The sequence below is a fragment of the Ranitomeya imitator genome, chromosome 3 (genome assembly GCF_032444005.1).
Source record: "Ranitomeya imitator isolate aRanImi1 chromosome 3, aRanImi1.pri, whole genome shotgun sequence".
Taxonomy (NCBI): domain Eukaryota; kingdom Metazoa; phylum Chordata; class Amphibia; order Anura; family Dendrobatidae; genus Ranitomeya; species Ranitomeya imitator.
Window position 1 is genome coordinate 143,387,875 of NC_091284.1, and position 12,026 is coordinate 143,399,900.

Genomic DNA, 12,026 nt, shown 5'->3' on the forward strand with positions numbered 1-12,026 from the left:
TCGGAGGCAACAACCCAAGAATTATCCTCCTGGCCATAACCCTTCCACTTGACCAGATACTGAAGCTTCTGCCTCGAAAAACGAGAATCCAAAATCTTCTCTACCACATATTCCAATTCCCCCTCAACCAACACCGGAGCAGGAGGATCAACGGAGGGAACCATAGGTACCACATATCTCCACAACAAGGATCTATGGAACACATTATGAATGGAAAAGGAAGCAGGAAGGGCCAAACGAAAAGACACTGGATTGATAACTTCAGAAATCTTATAAGGCCCAATAAAGAGAGGCTTGAACTTAGGGGAAGAAACCTTCATAGGAACATGACGAGAAGACAACCAGACCAAATCCCCAACACGAAGCCGGGGACCAACACACCGACGACGGTTAGCAAAACGCTGAGCCTTCTCCTGAGACAATGTCAAATTGTCCACCACATGAGTCCAAATTTCCTGCAACCTGTCCACCACGGAATCCACACCAGGACAGTCAGAAGGCTCAAGCTGCCCTGAAGAAAAACGAGGATGAAAACCAAAGTTACAAAAAAAAGGCGAAACCAAGGTAGCCGAACAAGCCCGATTATTAAGGGCAAACTCGGCCAACGGCAAAAAGGTCACCCAATCATCCTGATCAGCAGACACGAAGCATCTCAAATAGGTTTCCAAGGTCTGATTGGTTCGCTCCGTTTGGCCATTTGTCTGAGGATGGAATGCAGAAGAAAAAGACAAATCAATGCCCATTCTAGCACAAAAGGATCGCCAAAACCTAGAAACGAACTGGGAACCTCTGTCAGACACAATATTCTCCGGATTACCATGCAAACGAACCACATGCTGAAAAAATAATGGAACCAAATCAGAAGAGGAAGGTAACTTAGGCAACGGCACCAAATGGACCATCTTAGAAAACCGGTCACAAACCACCCAGATTACAGACATCTTCTGAGAAACAGGAAGATCAGAAATAAAATCCATGGAAATATGCGTCCAGGGCCTCTCAGGAATAGGCAAAGGCAAAAGCAACCCGCTGGCACGGGAACAGCAAGGCTTAGCCCAAGCACAGGTCCCACAGGACTGCACAAACGAACGCACATCCCGCGACAAGGAAGGCCACCAAAAGGACCTAGCCACCAAATCTCTGGTACCGAAAATCCCAGGGTGACCAGCCAACACCGAACAATGAACCTCAGAAATTACCCTACTAGTCCATCTATCAGGAACAAACAATTTCCCCACAGGACAGCGGTCAGGTTTATCCACCTGAAACTCCTGAAGTACCCACCGTAAATCAGGGGAGATGGCAGAAAGAATCATCCCCTCCTTGAGGATCCCAGCCGGCTCAAGAACTCCCGGAGAATCAGGTAAAAAACTCCTAGAAAGGGCATCAGCCTTCACATTCTTAGATCCAGGAATATACGAGACCACAAAATCAAAACGTGAGAAAAACAAAGACCACCGAGCCTGTCTAGGATTCAACCGCTTAGCAGACTCGAGGTAAATCAGATTCTTGTGATCAGTCAAGACCACCACAAGATGCTTGGCTCCCTCAAGCCAATGTCGCCACTCCTCAAATGCCCACTTCATGGCCAACAACTCCCGATTGCCGACATCATAATTACGCTCAGAAGACGAAAATTTTCTGGAGAAGAAGGCAAATGGTTTCATCAAAGAGCCATCAGAATTTCTCTGAGACAAAACGGCCCCTGCCCCAATCTCAGAAGCATCAACCTCAACCTGAAAAGGGAGAGAAACATCTGGCTGATGCAACACAGGGGCAGAAGTAAAATGACGTTTAAGCTCCTGAAAGGCCTCAACAGCCGCAGAGGACCAATTCACCACATCAGCGCCCTTCCTCGTCAAATCGGTCAGAGGCTTCACCACACTAAAAAAATTAGCAATAAAAATTGGCAAAGCCCAAAAATTTCTGAAGGCTCTTCACAGATGTAGGTTGAGTCCAATCATGAATGGCCTGGACTTTAACAGAGTCCATTTCAATAGCCGAGGGAGAAAAAATGAAACCCAAAAAAGAAACCCTCTGAACTCCAAAGAGGCACTTAGACCCCTTCACAAACAACGCATTAGTACGAAGGACCTGAAACACCATCCTAACCTGCTTCACATGAGACTCCCAATCATCGGAGAAAACCATAATATCATCCAAATACACAATCATAAATTTATCCAGATAATTCCGGAAGATATCATGCATAAAGGACTGAAATACCGATGGAGCATTAGAGAGCCCGAATGGCATCACAAGATATTCAAAATGGCCTTCAGGCATATTAAATGCTGTTTTCCATTCATCACCTTGTTTAATACGCACAAGATTATACGCCCCTCGGAGGTCGATTTTAGTAAACCAACTAGCACCCTTAATCTGAGCAAACAAATCAGAAAGCAAAGGTAACGGATACTGGAATTTGACAGTGATCTTATTGAGAAGGCGATAATCTATACATGGTCTCAAGGAGCCATCCTTCTTGGCAACAAAAAAAAAATCCCGCTCCCAATGGTGACGAAGACGGGCGAATATGCCCTTTCTCCATGGACTCCTTTACATAACTCCGCATAGCGGCATGCTCTGGCACAGACAGATTGAAAAGTCGGCCCTTAGGGAACTTACAGCCAGGAATCAAATTAATGGCACAATCGCAGTCCCTATGAGAAGGCATGGAACTGGACTTGGGCTCATCAAATACATCCTGGAAATCCGACAAAAACTCAGGAACTTCAGAAGAAGGGGACGAGGAAATGGACATCAAAGGAATATCACTCTATATCCCCTGACAACCCCAACCAGTCACAGACATAGATCTCCAATCCAGCACTGGATTATGTTCTTGTAACCATGGAAAACCCAGCACAACAACATCATGCAAATTATGCAACACCAAAAAACGAATATTTTCCTGATGTGCTGGAGCCATGCACATGGTTAACTGTGTCCAGTACTGAGGTTTATTCTTGGCCAATGGCGTAGCATCAATCCCCCTTAAGGGAATAGGACTCTGCAAATGTTCCAAGGAAAAACCACAGCGCCTGGCAAACTCTAAGTCCATTAAGTTCAGGGCAGCGCCAGAATCCACAAATGCCATAACAGAAAAGGACGACAATGAGCAAATCAGGGTAACAGACAAGAGAAATTTAGGCTGCACAGTACTAATGGTAACAGACCTAGGGACCCTCCTAGTACGCTTAGGGCAATCAGAAATAGCATGAGCTGAATCACCACAGTAAAAACACAAGCCATTCTGACGTCTGAATTTCTGCCTTTCTGCTCTAGTCAAAATCCTATCACATTGAATAGGCTCAGGACTTCTGTTATGAAAGGTAATTCAGTACCACAATGGACATAGAGGTCAGCGCACATACAGTGACCTGGCAATAACCCAAAAAACAAGAACGAGCTCTGAGACGTGGGAACTCTGTTGACCGCAATCCCTAATCCTCTCCAACCACACTAAAGGCAGCCGTGGATTGCGCCTAACGCTCCCTATGCAACTCGGCACGGCCTGAGAAACTAGCTAGCCTGAAGATAGAAAATAAGCCTACCTTGCCTCAGAGAAATACCCCAAAGGAAAAGGCAGCCCCCACATATAATGACTGTGAGTTAAGATGAAAAGACAAACGTAGAGATTAAATAGATTTAGCAAAGTGAGGCCCAACTTTCTGAACAGAGCGAGGATAGGAAAGGTAACTTTGCAGTCAACACAAAACCCTACAAAAACCACGCAAAGGGGGCAAAAAGACCCTCCGTACCGAACTAACGGCACGGAGGTACACCCTCTGCGTCCCAGAGCTTCTAGCAAGCAGTAAAAAACAAATTGACAAGCTGGACAGAAAAAAACAGCAAACAAATAGCAAAGAGGAACTTAGCTATGCAGAGCAGCAGGCCACAGGAAAGATCCAGGAGGAAACAGGTCCAATACTAGATCATTGACTGGAGGCCAGGATCAAAGCACTAGGTGGAGTTAAATAGAGCAGCACCTAACGACTTCACCACATCACCTGAGGAAGGAAACTCAGAAGCCGCAGTACCACTTTCCTCCACCAACGGAAGCTCACAGAGAGAACCAGCCGAAGTACCACTTGTGACCACAGGAGGGAGCTCTGCCACAGAATTCACAACAGTACCCCCCCTTGAGGAGGGGTCACCGAACCCTCACCAGAGCTCCCAGGATGACCAGGATGAGCCATATGAAAGGCACGAACAAGATCGGGAGCATGGACATCAGAGGCAAAGACCCAGGAATTATCTTCCTGAGCATAACCCTTCCACTTAACCAGATACTGGAGTTTCCGCCTTGAAACACGAGAATCCAAAATCTTCTCCACAATATACTCCAACTCCCCCTCCACCAAAACCGGGGCAGGAGGATCAACAGATGGAACCATAGGTGCCACGTATCTCCGCAACAATGACCTATGGAATACGTTATGTATGGAAAAAGAATCTGGAAGGGTCAGACGAAAAGACACAGTATTAAGAACCTCAGAAATCCTATACGGACCAATAAAACGAGGTTTAAACTTAGGAGAGGAAACCTTCATAGGAATATGACGAGAAGATAACCAAACCAAGTCCCCAACCCGAAGTCGGGGTCCCACACAGCGTCTGCGATTAGCGAAACGTTGAGCCTTCTCCTGGGACAAAGTCAAATTGTCCACTACATGAGTCCAAATCTGCTGCAACCTGTCCACCACAGTATCCACACCAGGACAGTCCGAAGACTCAACCTGCCCTGAAGAGAAACGAGGATGGAACCCAGAGTTGCAGAAAAACGGTGAAACCAAGGTAGCCGAGCTCGCCCGATTATTAAGGGCGAACTCAGCCAAAGGCAAAAAGGACACCCAGTCATCCTGATCAGCAGAAACAAAGCATCTCAGATATGTTTCCAAGGTCTGATTGGTTCGTTCGGTCTGGCCATTAGTCTGAGGATGGAAAGCCGAGGAAAAAGACAAGTCAATGCCCATCCTACCACAAAAGGCTCGCCAAAAGCTCGAAACAAACTGGGAACCTCTGTCAGAAACGATATTCTCTGGAATGCCATGTAAACGAACCACATGCTGGAAAAACAATGGCACCAAATCAGAGGAGGAAGGCAATTTAGACAAGGGTACCAAATGGACCATCTTAGAGAAGCGATCACAGACCACCCAAATGACTGACATCTTTTGAGAGACGGGAAGATCTGAAATAAAATCCATAGAGATATGTGTCCAAGGCCACTTCGGGACCGGCAAGGGCAAAAGCAACCCACTGGCACGAGAACAGCAGGGCTTAGCCCGAGCACAAATCCTACAGGACTGCACAAAAGTACGCACATCCCGCGACAGAGATGGCCACCAAAAGGATCTAGCCACTAACTCTCTGGTACCAAAGATTCCAGGATGACCAGCCAACACCGAACAATGAACCTCAGAGACAACTTTATTCGTCCACCTATCAGGGACAAACCGTTTCTCCGCTGGGCAACGATCAGGTTTATTAGCCTGAAATTTTTGCAGCACCCGCCGCAAATCAGGGGAGATGGCAGACACAATTACTCCCTCTTTGAGGATACCCGCCGGCTCAGATACACCCGGAGAGTCGGCCACAAAACTCCTAGACAAAGCATCCGCCTTCACATTTTTAGAGCCCGGAAGGTATGAAATCACAAAGTCAAAACGGGCAAAAAACAACGACCAACGAGCTTGTCTAGGATTCAACCGCTTGGCAGACTTGAGATAAGTCAAGTTCTTATGATCAGTCAAGACCACCACGCGATGCTTAGCTCCTTCAAGCCAATGACGCCACTCCTCGAATGCCCACTTCATGGCCAGCAACTCTCGATTGCCCACATCATAATTTCGCTCAGCAGGCGAAAACTTCCTGGAAAAGAAGGCGCATGGTTTCATCACCGAGCAATCAGAACTTCTCTGCGACAAAACAGCCCCTGCTCCAATCTCAGAAGCATCAACCTCGACCTGGAACGGAAGCGAAACATCTGGTTGACACAACCCAGGGGCAGAAGAAAAACGACGCGTCAACTCTTGAAAAGCTTCCACCGCAGCAGAAGACCAATTGACCAAATCAGCACCTTTCTTGGTCAAATCGGTCAATGGTTTAGCAATACTAGAAAAATTGCAGATGAAGCGACGATAAAAATTAGCAAAGCCCAGGAACTTTTGCAGACTTTTCAGAGATGTCGGCTGAGTCCAATTATGGATGGCTTGGACCTTAGCAGGGTCCATCTCGATAGTAGAAGGGGAAAAGATGAACCCCAAAAATGAAACCTTCTGAACACCAAAGAGACACTTTGATCCCTTCACAAACAAAGAATTAGCACGCAGGACCTGAAACACCGTTCTGACCTGCTTCACATGAGACTCCCAATCATCCGAGAAGATCAAAATGTCATCTAAGTACACAATCAGGAATTTATCCAGGTACTCTCGGAAGATGTCATGCATAAAGGACTGAAACACTGATGGAGCATTGGCAAATCCGAATGGCATTACTAGATACTCAAAATGGCCCTCGGGCGTATTAAATGCAGTTTTCCACTCATCGCCTCGCTTAATACGCACAAGATTATACGCACCACGAAGATCTATCTTGGTGAACCAACTAGCCCCCTTAATCCGAGCAAACAAATCAGATAACAATGGAAAGGGGTACTGAAATTTAACCGTGATCTTATTTAGAAGGCGGTAATCTATACAAGGTCTCAGTGAACCATCCTTCTTGGCCACAAAAAAGAACCCTGCTCCTAATGGCGACGATGACGGGCGAATATGCCCCTTCTCCAAAGACTCCTTCACATAACTCCGCATAGCGGCGTGCTCAGGCACAGATAAATTAAACAGTCGACCTTTTGGGAATTTACTACCAGGGATCAAATCGATAGCACAATCACAATCCCTATGCGGAGGTAGGGTATCGGACTTGGGATCATCAAATAAATCCCGGTAATCAGACAAGAACTCAGGAACCTCAGAAGGGGTGGATGACGAAATAGTCAGAAATGGGACATCACCATGTACCCCTTGACAACCCCAGCTGGACACAGACATGGATTTCCAATCTAATACTGGATTATGGACTTGTAGCCATGGCAACCCCAACACGACCACATCATGCAGATTATGCAACACCAGAAAGCGAATAACCTCCTGATGTGCAGGAGCCATGCACATGGTCAGCTGGGTCCAGTACTGAGGCTTATTCTTGGCCAAAGGCGTAGCATCAATTCCTCTCAATGGAATAGGACACTGCAAGGGCTCCAAGAAAAACCCACAATGCCTAGCATACTCCAAGTCCATCAAATTCAGAGCAGCGCCTGAGTCCACAAATGCCATGACAGAATACGATGACAAAGAACAGATCAAGGTAACAGACAGAAGAAATTTTGACTGTACCGTACCAATGGTGGCAGACCTAGTGAACCGCTTAGTGCGCTTAGGACAATCAGAGATAGCATGAGTGGAATCACCACAGTAGGAACACAGCCCATTCTGACGTCTGTGTTCTTGCCGTTCAACTCTGGTCAAAGTCCTATCGCACTGCATAGGCTCAGGTTTAAGCTCAGGTAATACCGCCAAATGGTGCACAGATTTACGCTCGCGCAAGCGTCTACCGATCTGAATGGCCAAAGACATAGACTCATTCAGACCAGCAGGCATAGGAAATCCCACCATGACATCCTTAAGGGCTTCAGAGAGACCTTTTCTGAAAATAGCTGCGAGCGCACCTTCATTCCACTGAGTGAGTACGGAACACTTTCTAAATTTCTGACAATATACCTCTATTTCATCCTGACCCTGACACAGAGCCAGCAAATTCTTCTCCGCCTGATCCACAGAATTAGGCTCATCGTACAGCAATCCGAGCGCCAGGAAAAATGCATCGATTTTTCCAAAGCGTTTGATACCGTGCCGCACAAGAGGTTGGTACACAAAATGAGAATGCTTGGTCTGGGGGAAATTGTGTGTAAATGGGTTAGTAACTGGCTTAGTGATAGAAAGCAGAGGGTGGTTATAAATGGTATAGTCTCTAACTGGGTCGCTGTGACCAGTGGGGTACCGCAGGGGTAAGTATTGGGATCTCTTCAACATATTCATTAATGATCTGGTAGAAGGTTTACACAGTAAAATATCGATATTTGCAGATGATACAAAACTATGTAAAGCAGTTAATACAAGAGAAGATAGTATTCTGCTACAGATGGATCTGGATAAGTTGGAAACTTGGGCTGAAAGGTGGCAGATGAGGTTTAACAATGATAAATGTAAGGTTATACACATGGGAAGAAGGAATCAATGTCACCATTACACACTGAATGGGAAACCACTGGGTAAATCTGACAGGGAGAAGGACTTGGGGATCCTAGTTAATGATAAACTTACCTGGAGCAGCCAGTGCCAGGCAGCAGCTGCCAAGGCAAACAGGATCATGGGGTGCATTAAAAGAGGTCTGGATACACATGATGAGAGCATTATACTGCCTCTGTACAAATCCCTAGTTAGACCGCACATGGAGTACTGTGTCCAGTTTTGGGCACCGGTGCTCAGGAAGGATATAATGGAACTAGAGAGAGTACAAAGGAGGGCAACAAAATTAATAAAGGGGATGGGAGAACTACAATACCCAGATAGATTAGCGAAATTAGGATTATTTAGTCTAGAAAAAAGACGACTGAGGGGCGATCTAATAATCATGTATAAGTATATAAGGGGACAATACAAATATCTCGCTGAGGATCTGTTTATACCAAGGAAGGTGACGGGCACAAGGGGGCATTCTTTGCGTCTGGAGGAGAGGAGGTTTTTCCACCAACATAGAAGAGGATTCTTTACTGTTAGGGCAGTGAGAATCTGGAATTGCTTGCCTGAGGAGGTGGTGATGGCGAACTCAGTCGAGGGGTTCAAGAGAGGCCTGGATGTCTTCCTGGAGCAGAACAATATTGTATCATACAATTAGGTTCTGTAGAAGGACGTAGATCTGGGGATTTATTATGATGGAATATAGGCTGAACTGGATGGACAAATGTCTTTTTTCGGCCTTACTAACTATGTTACTATGTTACTATGTTACTTAATGCAGGATCTCCTGACGCAAGAGAAAATGCCCAGTCCTGAGAGTCGCCACGCAAAAAAGAAATAACGATCCTAACTTGTTGAACTGGGTCACCAGAGGAGCGAGGTTTCAAAGCCAGAAATAGTTTACAATTATTTTTGAAACTCAGAAATTTAGTTCTATCTCCAAAAAACAAATCAGGAATAGGAATTCTCGGTTCTAACATAGAATTCTGAACCACAAAGTCTTGAATACTTTGTACTCTTGCCGTGAGCTGATCCACACATGAAGACAGACCTTTAATGTCCATTGCTACACCTGTGTCCTGAACCACCGAAATGGAAAAAAAAGGCAAAACACAGTGCAAAGAAAAAAAAATGGTCTCAGAACTTCTTTTTTCCCTCTATTGGGAATCATTAGTACTTTGGGCCTCCAGTACTGTTATGAAAGGTAATTCAGTACCACAATGGACATAGAGGTCAGCGCACATACAGTGACCTGGCAATAACCCAAAAAACAAGAACGAGCTCTGAGACGTGGGAACTCTGTTGACCGCAATCCCTAATCCTCTCCAACCACACTAATGGCAGCCATGGATTGCGCCTAAAGCTCCCTATGCAACTCGGCACGGCTTGAGAAACTAGCTAGCCTGAAGATAGAAAATAAGCCTACCTTGCCTCAGAGAAATACCCCAAAGGAAAAGGCAGCCCCCACATATAATGACTGTGAGTTAAGATGAAAAGACAAACGTAGAGATGAAATAGATTTAGCAAAGTGAGGCCCAACTTTCTGAACAGAGCGAGGATAGGAAAGGTAACTTTGCGGTCAACACAAAACCCTACAAAAACCACGCAAAGGGGGCAAAAAGACCCTCCGTACCGAACTAACGGCACGGAGGTACACCCTCTGCGTCCCAGAGCTTCTAGCAAGCAGTAAAAAACAAATTGACAAGCTGGACAGAAAAAAACAGCAAACAAATAGCAAAGAGGAACTTAGCTATGCAGAGCAGCAGGCCACAGGAACGATCCAGGAGGAAACAGGTCCAATACTAGAACATTGACTGGAGGCCAGGATCAAAGCACTAGGTGGAGTTAAATAGAGCAGCACCTAACGACTTCACCACATCACCTGAGGAAGGAAACTCAGAAGCCGCAGTACCACTTTCCTCCACCAGCGGAAGCTCACAGAGAGAACCAGCCGAAGTACCACTTGTGACCACAGGAGGGAGCTCTGCCACAGAATTCACAACAGACTTCGCTCAGAGGACACTGCCATATGGTGCACTGCCTTGCGCTCACGCAAGCACCGATCAATCTGAATGGCTAGAGACATAGATTCGCTCAAACCGGTAGGCGTAGGAAAGCCCACCATAACATCTTTAAGGGTTTCAGAAAGACCTTTTCTGAAAATAGCAGCCAGCGCCTCTTCATTCCATTTAGTGATCACAGACCATTTTCTAAATTTCTGGCAATATAACTCTGCCGCTTCCTGACCCTGACACAGGGCCAACAGTGTTTTCTCAGCATGCTCTACAGAGTTAGGTTCGTCATACAACAATCCGAGCGCCTGAAAAAATGCATCTACATGCAATAATGCCGGATTCCCTGTTTCAAGAGCAAATGCCCAGTCTTGAGGATCACCACGCAGTAAGGATATGATGATTTTCACTTGCTGAATGGGATCACCAGAAGAACGGGGTTTCAAAGCAAAAAACAATTTGCAGCTATTTTTAAAGTTCAAAAACTTGGATCTGTCCCCAAAAAACAAATCAGGAGTAGGAATTCTTGGCTCCAGAGCCAGAGCCTGAACAATATAATCTTGGATACTCTGGACTCTTGCAGCAAGTTGATCCACACGAGAAAACAAACCCTGAACCTCCATACCAGAGCATATATCCAGCACCACCCAGATATCAAGAGGAAAAAAAAAGGCAGAACAGAGCACAGAAAAAAAAATGTTTCAGAACTCTCTTTTTTTTCCTTCTTTTGTGATGCATTCAATTCATTCTTGGCCTGCTGTACTGTTATGACCTGGTGGTTAAGAGGCCACACTGAAATGTGGCTAAAACGCAACATGGAACAGCTCTGAGAAAGTGGTATCTCTACTGACCGCAGTCCCTAATCCTAACAACACAACTAGAAATAGCCGTGGGATGTTCCTGACACTCCCTAGACACCTCGTCACAGCGTAAGATATAACTATCCCTAAAGAAGGAAATAGAAAGCTATCTTGCCTCAGAGAAACCCCCAAAAGGAAAGACAGCCCCCCACAAATATTGACTGTGAAAGGAGAGGGAAAATGACGAACACAGAAATGAAATTAGAATTCAGCAAAGGGGAGGCCAATACTAAACTAGATAGACAGAGAGCAAAGGATACTGTGCGGTCAGTATTAAAAACTACAAAATCCACGCAGAGTTTACAAAAATGAACTCCACACCGACTCATGGTGTGGAGGGGCAAATCTGTTTTCCCAGAGCTTCCAGCTAGCCTGAATAAGACATAGTGACAAGCTGGACAAAGAGACAAAATGCAAAGCAATAGAGTCCAAACAAATAGACAAACAAACTAGCAAAACTTATCTTTTGCAGACAAGGACTGGCCATATGTGAAATCCAAGGGAAGAATCAAATCCAACCAAGAACATTGACAGCAGGCATGGACTAAAGCCCAGAGCAGGTTTAAATAACAAACCCAGGCAAGGCGATAGTGAAGGCAGCTGCTACAGCTACCTAACGGAGCAGCAGTTCCACTCGAAACCACCAGAGGGAGCTCAAGGGCAGAACTCGCAAACATACCATTAGCAACCACAGGAGGGAGCTCCAGAACGGAACTCACAACAGAAGGCATTAGAAAATATTAGTTGCTTTCATGTCTGACCCTGACATTTTACTGGTAAAGTTGTGAGAAACAAAAAGATTCAAAGGAACTTTTCCAGTGAACTTCAATGACATGAAGATATCT